We start from the raw sequence: 17,952 nt of genomic DNA, 5'->3' as shown, positions 1-17,952 counted from the left end.
GTTACATATATGCAAAGTCTCTTTCGAAATTATATATTAGATACATTTATAAACAAACTAGAATTTGTGAAATACAGGATTTTTATTTGCCAATTTGGTGGAACCATTTCAGTGAAATCAGATAAATTTGCAACCGATTGAAATAGGAAACGATCGACCTGTAGTCACATACATACCTATATCCAAGGATTGGCCAACAACACCCGGCCAAGTAATAAACCCATGACTACGTTAAAATTATTACTCATTAACCACTGAGCTATGTGGCTCATCTCAACTATCAATCAAACGTCGACATATGTATGTACATATGTAACGCGTGCCCAAAGGAAAGAGAGAAGCATAATAATATAGACACTCTCCAAGAATTGTATCCGGAAAATTTTCCCGAGTCGGAAAAGCGGTCGGGGGCGGGAAGCGGAGGTTTTCACCGGCGAAAGTGCCGGCAAACGGACAAACTTTCACCCTCGAACCGACCATAAAAGCTCCGCAGCTGCAAACTTTTCCGAATAATACTAGACCCGTGGACCTTCCGCACCCTCCCTCGCCCCTCCCCACCCCCGCCCCTCCGCAATCTCGCCCCGAAGGGTTTCCCTCTCGAAATGATCGCTTCCCGATCGTTAATTTTTAAGACAATGTGAACGAATGATGGCTGATGAGATTTATCACGCGACTCACTCGTTAGCTTTGTTCTCCTACGAGGATCGTTATACATAGTTGACGTCAGCTGCTCGGGCTAGAGATTTTACGAACGAGACTCTATCGCGATAGTGACGTGTTGTTGCGTGAAAGTGTTTTGTTAATGTTATGTGCCTATTACGTGGTGTGTGTGTACTATTATATTGTATATTATACCACTTATCTGGCATCGCTCGGTATGGTTATTTTGGTAGAAAAATAACAGGCTTGTCAATCATTTTAAAAAAAAAATCGGATGTGACCAACTCATGACTTTATCTATGTATTTGAGGAATATAAAAAGGTCACAAAACAAGAATCGATTTATTAACCATACATACACGCTCACACAAATTAGTTATGAGAGCATTTTCGAAATAAATTGAGCGCAAATGTAGGGAAACTTACACAAGACAAAATTCCTACTTCCGGTTGTCGGATTTTGTTCGATTTTTTTTTGATTTACTTAAAATCACTATAAATATTATACACATTAAATATTAAGAAAATCTAGATAATTTAAAAGGTCAAAATAAAATAATTAAATATTGTTTTAAAAAAAAATACTTCCGGTCTACGAATTCTGACCAAAACCTTATCAGCTCTAAGTTAGTGCATAAAAAATATAAATATACGTTTTAAGCTTGATACCTATTTATATAAAAGGCCTTCGTCGTTTCACAGCATTTATTGATGATTAAGGAGATACACGCACTGGCAGTGCTCAGTCTACGTACCGCCTTATAAAGGGTAGATCTCTCAGGACGTCTGATCTGTTTACCTATTGTATAGTCACGTATTCGGATATGTATTCCCACGACATTGGGTCTCCCCGTATCGATTCTGAGAAAGGACTAATAACGGTCATTGTTTAGCCTAAATGCACTTAGAGTCCAGATCAATCCTGGTAAGTAAGTGCAAGCACTTAGTTAATCCGTTAACGGATATACGTTGGTTCTAAGTGCAAGCACTTAGTTAATCCGTTAACAGATAACCCTTGAACGGTCACATAGTCTCTGGGATTCTATTCGCTTCGCTTAATCCGCGGTGTGCGTAACAATTCGTTCAGGGGTGTGGACTACTAATAGTGGCCACAACATTTTTGATCTTTCTAAGAGCAAAAAATTCCACTTCCGGTTTATTAAATTTAGTGATTTTTTTTTATTTTCATCACATTTATACAAGAATTATACTTGAATTTTTTCGTGAAGAGCACACATGTTTAAGGGGTCGAAAAAAATAGTGGAAGAAAAATTGAACAAGAGTAAACTGCCACTTCCGGTTGACGGATGCTTACCAAATTTTATAAATTACTTGCTTAAACTTTTAGATATGAAATTTCAGTTCAATAAACCAAAATGTTTTTTAGAACAACATAAAAAACCTTGATTCTCTAGAGTAAAAGTACTACTTCCAAAAACCGGTCAACTTACGTAGAACGATACTTTTTACTTACGTAGAACGATATAATTATTGTAATTTTGTTATAATACATTTCCTATAATGCTTTTATATGTTTTTATTATTGTATTATAACCACAGTGATGCAATGGGGCATTGGAACTTAACAGGTGTTAGTTAAGTCACCGTGGTATTGATTTTTAAAATAAAATAAAAATGTATACATCCACTGTATATCATCACCCCCACTTTTACATTATAAAAATTAATAATGAATAATTATGAACAATTTTCATATTTTAAACCGTTTTATTTTAATTAAAATTTTCACTTATTCGCCTTACTCGGCTGTTTTGCGTAAATTTAAAAATTTAAAATGTTTTACTGTAAAAAAGCGTATTAAATTCATTAAATACTATTCAGTCCGAGTTTTTCGGCCAAACGTAGCCTCGAGCTTTCACGCTTTTCTCTGAAAATTCCCCATATATATAGAACCATTGCACGAAACACTTAAATGATTTTCCGGACCGTACACAGTCGATAAATACCTATTTTTTGCGAACAATCCCGTATAAAGCTTTTCATAAGGCGATTACAATAAAATATATGCATTTTCTTTTAATAAAATCGTCAGAAAATTCAATAGCAAATTTACAATAAATTCATCAATTCATCAATTCATCAGAAACGATCCGTTTCATTAATGATATTTGAAGCAGGATATTTTTCTTTTAGATGTATATTAAATATATGTTTTATTTAATTGAAACATCTATTTACGAAAAATCTTGCTAAGATGTTTTAGAGTGCTCTTCTGATGGCAAGAAAAAATGTATCCTTAAATAAAAAGCAAACAGATTTAAATGAATGTTATTAAGCTCGAGTTGTATACATATGAATGCATGTAGATTCTATATATTATATTAAATATGTTGGCTTTTAAATTCGGTATTTACCGTGCAAATATACATTTTTAAATTATCAATTTCACTTACATGTTTACTGAAGAATTACAGTCGCGTTCGCATAATCCCTTTACGGCCTTAAGTAAATAAATAAAAATGAAAAATGTGTTCGTTATTTACTTAAAAGCCAATTTTTGTGTTGAAAAATGCGATGTGTGTCAAAGAAAATATAAAGAAATTGCATTGGAAAATACAATTAAATCGAAATGAAACCTGCTGGGATTTCTTGCCAGGGTTCAAAATGTTAGATTATCCGAACAATGGCTAATATTTTCAAGTACTTTTCAGCACTTTAAAAGCTCGTTTTCTTTCCTTCAATTATGCTTGTAAGCGTAGTTTTGTATTGTGCTTGAAAGAAAAGAAATACTATTGAAAATGAACGTACCATATTAATAATAAATTTGAAATGCTGCAAAAATATTGGAATTTAAGCAAATTATTTTCAATATATGTATGTATATCACATTAATAATTTTAAAAATTTAACTAATCTACATTTCATATTTTAATATTATCAATTATAAAATATTTTTATATATGTACATATATACATATATGTAGTCTGATTTGATACATAAATGTACATACATAGAACTGCATCGTACGTTAAATAGAGAATAACAGGAAAAAATTGCTTATCTTTCGTTTATAGAAGTATTGATTAAATTTAACGGCAATATGATATTTAAATAAACTTTACAATAAAACAATTTAAATTGAAATATGTTTTAATTAAATTGAATAATATACATGAATCAGTAATCCGATTTATGCCGCACATTAATGACAACACTTCGCCTGCAAGTTATTATATTTCAATGATGATTTGTGTAAAAATTATGCAAGCATAATAATAAACCTTTAATAACATTGTTTGACACGAAAAATGGTTCAGAGACGAGATATGACTTTTCTTATAGATCTATGTCGAGTAAACACGAATCTGGTAATAAAAAATGTTGATTGGCTCGAGATTCGGAGATATGTGTTTTTTAAATCGCGCGATTTTTATATATCTTGGTGTTGTTCGGTCGATGTCTCAAAATCTGTCAACTTCCTGTTCAAAATGAATATTGAAATCTATAGTCGGATATTTTATCTTCCATTTTTAGTACTTTTCAGCTTTCAAATCTCGTTAAGTAGTCGTCCAGTTCAAATCAAAAGTCAAAAGTACGTATTTTCACTTGGGATTTTTTCCCACTGCTAATACTGTTTTATTTTGAGTATTTTCTATTGAAACATGTTTATTGAGATAGTGTTCTGGCCACACTATTTTTTGTTTTCGTAATTAGTTTCTGATCTCAATTTAATCATAATTGATTTTGCATGTTGTATAAAAATTAATTTGATTTAATTGATTCGGTGGCAGTGTAGTATATTTTTTATTAATTATAATTGTTCATTTTTTTACAATTATATGTACTTTTACATTATTAAAGATATATTGTTGTGTTTTTTAAATTGTTTTTATATAATTTTACTTATGTTGAAATTTATTTAATAAAGTTGTGTAGATTTTGGTGTCGTCAGATTTCTGTGCCGCGCTGTATATATGTGTGTATGTAGCTCGTGTGCCAAGTCTAGCGTATTGGAATTGTCATAGTCAAGTGTATAAACAAACTGTTGTAATATTGTTTATTAATTTATTATTATATATGCTGGAAACTTTGCTCATTTTCGCTAGATTTCACTCGAGTGGACTCTCTCACTTCCTTTCATATCTCGTAATGGTCCTTTGTCTTTGTCGGGCTCCTCACGCCCTTTTTCCCTTATACAAGAATGCTAATTTTTATAGAGTTTTCTCCTCACGACATTTTCTCACGAAGCATATTAAAGCAAGCTTACACGGAGAAGAAGTAGACGAAAAAGCAAAAAAAAAAGGAGAACGCACAAGAAAAAAAAAAGGAAAAGAATCATATCCCGTTTTTCTTCTTCACTTATTTTTAATAAAGCTCGAGGGCAGAACTGGCAGCTAAAACTTTACACGCAAAACTCATTTCGTACTCGAAAATGGAAATGTGGCTTAAAAATTAAAAAAATAAATAAAAGAAAATAAACTTTTATGGATTACAATGAACAAACAATGAAATGCTCAGTTTATCTCGGTATATATGTATGTACATAAAAAATAATTCCGTACCCTAATATACATATACATTTGTATGAAAATAAAATAAATAAAATATTGTTTACATTGACAGTTTCCGTTTATACATAAATATATTAAAATCATTAGTATTTTTGATTTTTAAATGCCTTTTATTATTACTAAATTATGTTCACAATACATCTTATATCTATTTTAATAGCTACTGATCTACTGATCATTTTCTATTTTACAATTTTAATTTAATTTTGTTAGTAATCATAGTATTATATTATTCTAATGTTAATCTACAGCGTAATAAGAAAAATAGCTCAAAAACTTATTTACAATTCATATAAATGCTCATAATACATCTAATACATAATATTAATTGAAGACTCCCTAAAGTCAATAATCTAAAGCAGATTGTGTTTAGGTAATCTGTGTGTTATACCTGAAGGGTATAGACATTTTGTTGTAATCACCGAGACTCTTCACAAGTGTGTTGTTAGTATGGTTATTAGTGATTCTGTCATAGAATCTACTGGTTAGTTTGTTAGTAATGTCTGTAACTAACGGAATATTATTTATGGCATGCAGTTTTTTCAAGTTAGTATATATGGGTGTGTTATAAATTATTTTTAGGGATTTATTTTGTATTATTTGGAGCTAATATCATTAGTATGCGGATTTAAAGGTAATCTTTTTTTAAATTAAAAAAATGAAATATTCATAATATGTATAGTAATAAAACCGATCAATGTCAATTAAAAATTCGTACCTTAAAGATTTTGGGCCAACCATTTTCCATTATAATATATGTATATGTAGAATTAAATGCAACTTGGCAACCCTATTTTTTTGTAATATTATAATTGCGACGCATTTGCTTATTTTCGTACATTCGTCTCGGAAGAGAAATAATATGCAAAAAATATGAAATAAAGTAAAAAGTAAAGCGTCAGTAGCAGAAACTCCAAATTGACTTTCAAATTGCCTTCTTGTTTTAGTTGAAAATAAGTTTATTTTTTTATATTGTATATTATATTATATTTTTCAAACTTTGAAAAAAGTCTGCGAAATTATTGCGTACATTTTTTTATACACACAAATGTATCATGTATGTATATATTTCAAATTATTTCAAAACATCAAAAATATTTCTATCAAACGTAAAGAAAGTCACAAAACGAAATCTAAAAATATATAAAGAAATGTTCTGTAATTTAAAAAAATACAATTATGAGGAAAAAATATACACAAATATATATATACATATACATATATATGTATATATATATATATATATATATATATATATATGTATATATATTTATATATACATTATATATATATATTTGTATGTATATTTATATATATATATATATATATATATTTATATATATATATATATATATATATATATATATATATATATATATATATATATATATATATATATATATATATATATATATATATATATAAATATACTTTACTAGTGGTTTTACCCGGCGTCGCTCGGTATCTGTAATATAAACCGCTTAAACATGACTAATCTAATTTATTTGAATAGTTAAATTTTTTATAAATTTATTTGAAAACTCATTTGTTTTTTTTATTAAATTGACTTTCACGAACAAACAAACATATGTATTATACTAAGTCTGTTTCGAAATAATACGTATACCAGAATCCGTCGCCTGCGCCCCCGACGCCTTCGCCCCCGGGGACTTCGAATCCTTTGAATCGAAAAAATCAAATCGGCGCCTATGAATCGAAAAAAATAAATCGAATGTGTTGTCTACGAACCAACCAACCAAGGTTACATATATGCAAAGTCTCTTTCGAAATTACATATATTAGATAATAATTTCAAAGTTTTCAGTATACATTTCATTAAAGCATTGAAGTTGAAATCAACATTTGTCTCATAAAATTCTTATATAAACGAAAAATCTTAATGAAATGTCCTACAAATTACACAGTACAAATAATTGAAACAATATATATTAAATAATATTTCAATAAAGAATATTATATACGAACATCTTATCGAGACACTAACAAGACCTCATTAAAATATCACACATAGCGGTCAACGTTTAATAGAAATTGATTTTGTTCTAGTTTGAGTTTGAACCAAATCTAGGAGGGCTAAATTGGGAATTTTAGAGGGGGTGGGGGGGGGAGGTTTTGAGGGTAGCCGTGTGCTGAGCACTTGCGGTTAAAGGGTTTTCGTAAATCAATTTAAAACCGATACTGGCAAATATTTATCCCCACCCCCTTCACTTTCTACTTATACTAGTATAGCTTGAGATAGCTGTGACTAACCTTTTTAAGCAAAAATTTTGAATTCAAGTTTTAAAATATGCCTTGGTCTAAAAAAATCATTTTTAATTAACCCCACCTAATATTACGCTGCAAACCAACCCATGAGTTTATAAGAAATAATTTTAAATTAGTAAAGCCATTTTCTTTACCGTGTCAATTAGTTGATGATACTCACATCATCAAGGTCATTTATTACATACCTCCTTTGCATTTCACATGGTTTTCGTGTTAGTGGTAATTTTTATATCTCGTATCTCTTATCCGATCGTTTTCATACTTTGCCATATTGCTCATTTTGGTCATCAATATACGTTAATGTATCGTCTGCCATTACATTGGAGATAAAATATCGGATACAATGCGTATCAAATATCCACAATCTCGGGTACGGTGACGTCTATGACGGTGACGGCAAGCTACTATAATCTATCTTCAACCTTTTCGCCGTGATATGGCCATATCAGATTTTAATTGTTTAAACCCCTATAATTCACTCTATATTTTATAAAATTTGCTCTATAGGTTCTCGTTATCTATAATATTTAAATATTTATAGTTTTAAATCTCATATGTATATATAAATTTCAAATTTGGCGTCTAGCTTCATGTAATGTAATACACGATATATATTGATTTTTGGCCAAATATGTCATTATAAGTGTATAAGTTACACCAAATTTTCGAAATTGCCTAATTCATAAAAAATGCAGGCCCGTTGTTTATTACTATTCTATAATTTGATAAACTACAATTCACGAATTCAGTAGATCACTTTCTTATTCATGAATTAAGCAACGGGCTTGCATTTTTCATTCATTCAGCAGATTTTTGTCTTTCACATAATAGGTAATTCCACAAATTCAATGCAACTAATTCATTTTTGTCTATATAATACATAATAACCAGCAGCTTGGTCTAGTGGTGAGTGTTGAATTTTTTCATGCATTATGTCACGGGTTCAATTCCCATTAGAGCAGTGGTTCTTAACCTTGTTGGAGGTACTGACCCCCCGTTTCATATGCGAATTCACCGAACCCTTCTTAATTGGAATCCTTCTTAATTGGCACCCGAATCATATGATTCGGGTGGATTTGGTGCATCCGCTCTAAAATCGCCAGACAAATTGAACGACAGATTAACGGACGGCTGCTTTAAATGCAATTCTCGTCTAATCGAATGATAGATTGCACATCAGATGACGGGTAACCTTTCGATGTGCACAGATGCAATTATTAAAATGGTAATTATTCAAATTGAGTAGGATCTTTCAGGCGAGTTTTAAGGCAAGATTCGATAAGTTCCGAATCTTGCTTTATTAAACTCGCCAGAAAGATCCAACTCAATTTTAATAATTGCATCTGTGCACATCGAAAGGTTTCTCGTCATCTGATGTGCAATCTATCACTCGAGAAAACGAGAATTACGTTTAAAGCTGCCGTTCTGTTAATTTGGCGATTTTAGAGCGGATGCACCAAATCCGATTCGGGTATATGTCTTGACTTCAGCCGAACCCCTGAGACTGACTCCCAGGTTAACAACCACTGCACTAGAGTCATTGTTGGCCAGACCTTGGTTTGTCGAGGTTGATCGTTTCTGATCAGAATTTGCCAATTTTTCTGATTTTCATTGAGACGGTTCCAGTAAAATTGGCTTTTCCTTCCCAATTTTCCGTTGCAAGCCTTGAGTTATTGTTATATCTCAGATTTCGCCTTATTTCTCATCATAGATATCTCTGTGGTTGATTATTGAATGTAAAAATTCATATTGTTACATAAAAAATGTTATTGAACGTATTTATACGATGTTTATACGATCTGACCGTAGATGTCAGGTATTGTTTTGATTTACATGTGTATGTAATTGGCCAGGAAGGCGCACTGCGGTTTACCTATCAGGCCTTCCTGGTATAATATAAATAAAAATATAAATATAATCAAACTGCAGTGAAAATCCATTAACTACAACCCTATCTTCGATGTGAAAACTTATATATTTCAAGTAAAAAAATTGCAAATCACTCAAAATAATTTGAATTCCACTTTAATACTGCCACAGTCTGATGGTAATGTGCGTTAAATATCATAACTGTTGTTTGAAAGTTTGATTAACGTTTGTTCGAGTAATAGTTGTTATTTGAAAGCCATCGCGTGCCGTTTAAATTATCTCATTTGGCACGCATGCCGTAATTTTGCCACCGCTGGCTAAGGATTTTCGAGATGATGAGTTGGTTTTCGAATACGTGGTGGAATTCTTCAGATTGTTCGCGAGAGGCATTTCAAATATACTTATATGTGTGAATTTTAATCATCTTAATAATTTAGATTAAGATATTTCAGAATTTACAGGATAATATATAACATCGCGTCTCTAGAGCCAAAACATGATAGCTCCACAATTTAGTTGAATGAATTATATTAATGCAATTTTACTCCGTTATCCAATTATTTTCTAAAGAGACCTAATTAAATGTCAACGGGCAAAACACTAACTAGTTAAATATGAAAGCCAAATAATTTTAATTGAATTATGAAATATTATCAATTTTATAATTCAATTCAAATTTATAATTCAATTCAATTTTTATTTGTGTTTAAAGCGCTGAGCCAAAAAATCAAATCTTGTGAAATTGTCATATTTATGTACTAAGGACGTGATATTATATAACCTATCATTTGTACGTATATATTTTATTTACACATATACCAGGAAGCCTAACAGGTAAACCCAATGCGCCTTCCTGCACAGATATTATTTGTACAAGTATTATTTGTATTATATTATAGAAAGTAAATCATCCACAGAGATATATGTATATTTAAATTTGTAAATTTCCTGCATGTTATACAATTCAGCGAAATTCAAGATTGTTAAAAACTCGATATTTGCCAGAAAATTGGTAAGGTTGCCAATTTGTTGGAAGAGTTTCAATGAAAATCAGATAAATTGGCAAACTCTGATAGGAAACGATCGACCTGGAGTCACAAATCCAAGGTCTGGCCAACAGAAACCAGTGCAATTTGAACCCGTGACTACTTTATTCAAAACATTATACCTATATGATAACCACTAGTCTATTCCGCTGGCTTTAATGCAAGCTCGTCGCAATTTATTTTAAATTTATATCTGGAAGGCCTAACAGGTAACCCCAATGCGCCTTGCTGGCCAGAAATATTGTACATTTCATCCACAGAGACATCTATGGTCAAATTTGTAAATTTTCAGCATTTTATACAATTCAGCGAAGTCCGAGATTGTTAAAAACCCGAGATATGCCAGAAAATGGGCAAGGTTGCCAATTTGTTGGAAGCGTTTAAATGAAAATCAGATAAATTGGAAACGATCGACCTGGAGTCACAAATCCAAGGTCTGGCCAACATAAACCAGTGGAATTTGAACCCGTGACTACTCTATTCAAAACATTATACCTATATGCTAACCACTAGTCTATTCTGCTGGCTATAATGCAAGCTTGTCACAATTTATTTTAAATTTATATCAGGAAGGCGTAACAGGTAACCCCAATGCGCCTACCTGGCCAGAAACATTGTACATTTGATACTATTATTAGTATTATACAAAGTAAATACATATCAATTAACATCCTCAGAGACAGATCTATGGACAAATTTGTAAATTTGCAGCATTTTTAAACAATTCAGTTAATCCATATCAATAAACATCCTCAGAGACATCTATGGTCAAATTTGTAAACTTGTAGCATTTTAAGCAATTCACCGAAATTTAGTAAAATACATAACAATTAACATCCACAGATACATTTATGGTCAAATTTGTAAATTTGCAGCATTTTATATAATTCAGCGAAATTCCAGATTGCTGAAAACTCAAAATTTTGCGAGAAAATGGGTAAGGTTGCCAATTCATTGGAACCGTTTCAATAGAAATCAGATAAATTGTCAAACTCTGATAGGAAACGATCGACCTGGAGTTACAAATCCAAGCCAAGGCCAGGAGAACCAGTGGGATTTGATCCCGTGACCACTTTGTTCAAAGCATTGTATGCTAACTACTAGCCTATACTGCTGATTATGTATACAAGCAGTCCTAGAAAAATTTCGAATAAGGATTCAATATGCATAAAATATACACTATATTGTGCCTGTAACAGGCCAGGCATTGCTTTTGCAACATGCAAACATTCCTTTTACGTATTAAAAACTGATTAACGAGCTAACTTTACAAGTAGGAGCTCTCATTCCAATTCGGGACTGGGTCAAAGTGGCGAGCGTCGATTTGCATAAGACATTACGTTAATAAAAATAAACGATACGACCCACCCCTTAAATCTGAAAGGCTTTTAAGACCTCCCCCCTCCCCCTTTTAAATGAAACGACGGGTTATCCAGTTATTCGGCTGATGAGCTTTGAACCCCCAAAAAAAGGCTCCATTCATTAACGTTGGAGGAGGAGAAGCCATTCCGATCGCACAAATTTGTTTGGCTTTTTTAAACGAGACACAACACCTACACATATAGGTAGATAGGTATCCTACTGAAGATACGATCTGAGCAATTTCTATTTATGCTAGTTATATCTCTGGCGAATTTGCTCCGAGGTACCTTTTCGATTATCCGCGTCTTGGAAATGCCTTTTTACGGCCACTGTAGAAATGGGTAAAAATTTTCCTTTCCCTACGATTATTATTATTTTTTGTATTAAAATATTTAATTTAGTTATTATTTTTTTAATTGTAAATAATAATAAAATTATAACACGGCGTAATGTACTTGAATTTATACGTTTATATCCAACATTGCGTATTGTATGTATGTATGACTAAGCACGGCAGAATAATCTGACGCAGATTAAACTAATATTTTATCATTTTATTTGTACAAATAAGTAAATTTAAATTATACAAATAAAAACTGATTTATAAATAAACATTTTCAATTTAAAATAATTACAAATTTTTACAATGCATATAGGTTTTTATTTATCGTTGCAAAAAAAGTACGCAATAAAGAAATTTGATTTTGATTATATAATAAAATAATTTATTTAAAATTTTTCGTTTAATAAATATAATATGACATAATAACATCAATTTTAAATTATTTACAGATTTATTAATTTTTATTTTACATTTACGGTTCATAATTGTAATGAAAACGTTGTATAAAATGCGGCATAAAAATCTGACGAAAATTTAATTCGCATAGTTTAAAAATTTCAAGCATTTTTTAATTATAGCTTAAACGAAATACTACTTTTAGGTTAATCCTAAATTTTAAACCTTAAAAAATGCGTAATTTAAAAAAAAAAGGTTAAATTGTTATAAAAGTATCCGTATGGAAAATGTTCATTGTTCTCATCGCCTACATTTATATATACATTGTATATTTATGCATGTTATAAATACTACCACTTAAAAGTTATTTGATTATATTATTTATTTTATAAAAAATATTTAATGTTAATTATAACTACAAGTATTTAATACGCTTAACTTTTGAGCAATAGGTGACTTAACAATGTGCGACTTTTCTCTAAAGTTCCATTAGGTACACTTTTGAGCATCGATCTTCCATAATAGGCACAACTTGTTCATTTTAATCTTTGTAAAACTTATAATGGTCTAGAAATCGCTTGCAAAGCACCTCTCCTCGAAACATCAAATGGCCAATTACGAATAACATTGAACCAAGTCGAATACATAATACCTCTCATTATTCATACAATGCATTTTATTTTAAATTTTTATTTTTATTTGGTGATAATTTGCCGAAACCATGTATGTATGTATGAACGATATAGACTGTTATACAAATATTCCAAAAAATCTTAAGACATTTTACATATTCATAGTAACTAGTGTTCCTTCTGAAAAAAATGCCAAATTGAGTATCCTCATTTCTTGAGAAATTTTATAAAACACTATTTATTATACAATTATTTTTTTATATTTTCAAAAAGTTTACAACCACTGCTCTTTATAAAGCTACATTAGAAAGGACGGGCTTATACCTAATGTGCATACTTCTTCTTATAAGGGGTCTGGGAATGATTTTTAACTATGTAACGTGCCTTATCTTATCTTATTTTGACCTGGACATTGCAAACGCGTCAATCTTTAGAAATACTCAATTAACCTCTGAATGCAGTGAATACACCGTAATTTTTGACCTGATTTTTTTTCTATTACTATTTATTTTTATTACTCTACCCGGCCGGCGGTGATTATAGAAACCTCTCCGATAAGAAGAAATAAGACGTGGGAATCGGCAGAATGCAAAAAGATTTAAGAATATTTTTCATTTTTGGTAAACCAAAAAGGTTTACTTTTCATGTTGTTTTTGTAAAATAGCAACGGTTATTAATGGAGAAAGAATTTAGTATATTTGAATCGATGGGCAATAGAGCAGATGATTTATAGTGTTTATTTAAAGCCTCGTTGTCAATTAAACCAACTTTAACACAAAACGAGCGAAATTTTTCCACGGCCGAAAATTTCTGAACAAAATAAAGAACCGGGATGTCTGCCTCTACTTTAGGTATTTTTAAAGGGATATTTTAATAAAAAAAAAGTTTTTTAAAAACATACCTCTTCTATAATTTGTATAAAAAATTATTATTTTGAATAAAAACACCAATATTTTTTTTTACTATCGCCATCTATGTTTAAAACTAACAAACAAACGTCAACCGTAAACGTCAAATAGAATGTCGGCGGGCAAATTACAAACGCGTCTTACACGATATATTTGCACCATCGTAATGGCGAAGGCTCCATTTACTTATATTGATGACCAAAATGAGCAATATGGCAAAGTATGAAAACTATCGGATAAGAGATAAAAATGACCACTAACACGAAAGCCATGTGAAACGTAAAGGAGGTATGTAAAAATAATATTTAATAATGTATCTAATATTAATTCATATATATGTAATAATAAAATAAAATCAACGTTGTAAGAGATAAAGTTATGTAAATTAACGTTATAATTAATAAAATAAAATTGAAATGTTTTAGGTACTATTTTTCTAGTTTTTTTTTATTTTAATTATATATACACTAAGATAATACATAAAAAAATTACATAACAATAATGCCAAAACATATATTTGTATTCTTGAATCCAACCATTTCAAATAAACGATACTTTACTGTGTTATATACATTTTTTCATTTATCAAAAATTTTCGAGAATTCTCGAGAAATTTAAGAAGTTAAATTGAGAATTCTTATTTCTCGAGAAATGAAAATCGTCGAGAAATCAGAATCACTAATAGTAACATATACTGTGTATATTGGTATGGTATGTATATCATCGGTGCGCCACTTGTACTTGTAGTTACCTTATAGTGCGCGACTTTGGATCGAATTTCCCAGATTTTTTTCTATGCAAACTTGGTTCACTTTTGGCAAAAATCTGTCGTCTCAAGCCAGAGGTATACTTTGTGATTTTTCATTTGTCGGGAAAAGTTTTAACAAGGTCTTCAAAAAGGTATTCAACGGTCGCCCCGTGTACGTGACAGGGCAAAGTTGGCCCGCGACCAAAACACGATTTCTGGGGCCCACAAATGCGGTTCAAAGTCTGCAGATTTCGCTTCTGCAAAGCTCCAGATTCCCATCCTCTGGTCCAGTCTATCTTTTGAAGATATCTCGATAAGCGTAGATTCCCTCAGGCGCAACAAAACGTCGGACGAATTTCAAGCGTGGCCGAACTTAACGGTCAACTTCTTCGCGCGTACTAATGACCACTCTGCGTAAAAAGAAAAATTATCTTTTACTACACAATAAAAATGGTCCGTTACCTTGTTCGCCTATTTTCCCAGTCGTATACTCAGTATACAGAGTGATTAAAAAAATAAATTTTCGTTTTAAAATATATAAAAGACCTTTTTTGGTGTCCGCTTCAGGTCGCAGACATCTTCGTTCGGTGCGAATACTTTCGTTCTTTTAAAAAATTGCAAATAAATACAATACTTGTCAAATAAACTGACTGTATTATATTATATTTCGATAAAGAGCAATTTCCATGTTTCGATTTTGAGGCATATGTACGATTGTAAGTTAGATAAAATCGGCAAACATTGATAAAAGACGGCACGTTTGTGTTGTGATATCATCCAAATATCAATACCTATTATATAACACTGTACAGTTTTTACATTTCAAATTCATCATTTTACAAATCAAATTCGTCATTTTGCAAATCAAATTAAACAATTGAATGTATTTTATATTAAAAAAATCGTTTTCAATCAGACCTTAATACTTTAATTAATACCATTGTTAATTTCATACTTAATTATGAAATTATACTATATTATTTCATACATAATAAAATTATGAAATTAATAATGGTATTGTTACGTACACCGCGGGTTAAGCGAATAGAATCCCAGAGACTGTGTGACCGTTCAAGGATTATCTGTTAACGTATTAACTAAGTGCTTGTACTTAGAGGCGATAGCGATATCTAGACTCAAAGTGCATATAGGCTAAACAATGACCGTTATTAATCCCTTCGCAGAACTGACCCATACCGTGGGAAGACATATCCGAATACGTGACAATACAATAGGTAAACAGATTAGACGTCCTGAGAGATCTACCCTTTATATAGGCGGTACGTAGACGATATCAGGTCATTCTGGACTGAGCACTGCCAGTGCGTGTATCTCCTTAATCATCAATAAATGCTGTGAAACGACTTTGGCCTTTTACTTGGATCCTCACCCTTACGCAACAGTATTAATTTATAAATTAATACCATTATTTATTAATTAATTAATTAATTAATTAATTAATAGTTTGAAATTGCCTGAAGTTGCAGCATATGAACCTTTATAAATTATAAATAATACATGCTCTATGTATAATATATTCTCTATACATACATATTGTATTAAATATTCTCTTTTTCTCTATAATATTCTCGATAAAGTTCCCTCTGTATAATAAAATGAATATTAAAAAAATGCATCCAATTGTTTAATTTGATTTGCAACATGACGAATTTGATTTGCAACATGACGAATTTGATTTGTAAAATGATGAATTTGCTTTGTAAAACGACGAATTTGATTTGTAAAATGACGAATTTGAAGTGTAAAAACTGTATACATAAACATTGATAAAATGATGAAGTGTCTAAAAATATTTCATCAACTTGAACATTAAATATGTATATTTATATTTTTATTGTTTTTTTTATTTTCTTCTTTATTTTTTTTCGTTAAACTTTTTGGGTAGCTTGTGAATGTGTTTAAATTAAAATTACATTATATATTTTATATGCATGCATGTTTTATAAAATTGTTATTTATGTAACCTGGCCACATTGGGGTAGCCTGTGAAGAAATTGTGATATATGTTAATTAAAAGAAAATAAAATATTAAAAGCCAATATAATTTTCGTACCCTTTCAATTGTAACAAAAAATATGTATTTATCCAACGATCGTGGATTTCAACTGTATTTTATTTATATTTATTTATACATACATAAAAAACATACTTAATAACAATTCCTAAATCACATAAATAGCACAATAAAATTAACCTCAAAAAAGTACTAGCTAACTACAATGTTCATATTTTCAATTTATTTTTCTTGCACTTTTTTAACATATGTTATGTAAAATATTAATACTAATATTAATACAGATATGATATATCATCTAAAATAATCACTGGTCACTCTCTCGATGAATTCATCTTCCATTCATCAACTTCAATAAAGAAGCATATATCTACATGTTTTTTTTTTGTTATACATATATGTATAGTTTTAAATGTATCTGAGACGATATTCTCGTCGAAATCTTGTAGTTTTATCTTATATATTTTCCTTATAAATCTAGCCTTTTGCCTGCATACTTAGTGTCTCATAAACAAAGGCAAACAACGTCGCCTAGAGAAATATATATACATATGTATATAAAAAGTTACCTTATTATACGAAAATATTATACGTACTCGACTTGGCAATGTGACATTTTGCGTGAAATATATATTGTGTTGAATTGAATATGCACGTTCCCTACATAAAATAAATATTATTAATTTTTAGTTTATGAACATACATATGTACTTACATATATATAAAATATATAAATGTATAAATATTTGAGACGTACGAATGCCTAAATTTTATCCGTCAGTACCGTTTTGATTCATATATCTATTTTATTTATACTAATTTATACAATGAGTTTCATATGTGGTGTTTAATCGAACACGATTCGCTAAGCCAAATTTCATTATTTTATTTTAATACAATGCAATTTTTATTTTAATATGCATAACCAGCAGAATAGACTAGTGGTTTAATAGTGACTAAGTAGACTAGTGGTTAGCATATATTGCTTTAAACAGAGTGGTCACGGGTTCAAATCCTACTGGTTTCTGCTTGCCAGACCATGGATTTGTGCCTCCAGGTCGATCGTTTCCTATCACAGTTTTCCGATTTATTTGATTTTTATTAAAACGGTTCCAATCAATTGGTAACCTTGCC

At 30.5% G+C, this 17,952-nt stretch overlaps 1 protein-coding gene across 1 annotated transcript in view; it reads left to right on the top strand.

The window, feature by feature from the left end:
- Positions 1-17,952, top strand: part of LOC143920594 (5-hydroxytryptamine receptor-like) — a 176,138-nt gene that overhangs the window by 83,302 nt on the left and 74,884 nt on the right. The window lies entirely within an intron of this gene.

Source organism: Arctopsyche grandis, chromosome 12, assembly GCF_051622035.1.
Source record: "Arctopsyche grandis isolate Sample6627 chromosome 12, ASM5162203v2, whole genome shotgun sequence".
NCBI classification, from domain to species: Eukaryota; Metazoa; Arthropoda; class Insecta; order Trichoptera; family Hydropsychidae; genus Arctopsyche; species Arctopsyche grandis.
The sequence above is the reverse complement of the archived record's forward strand: the minus strand, read 5'-3'. Positions and strand labels throughout refer to the sequence as shown.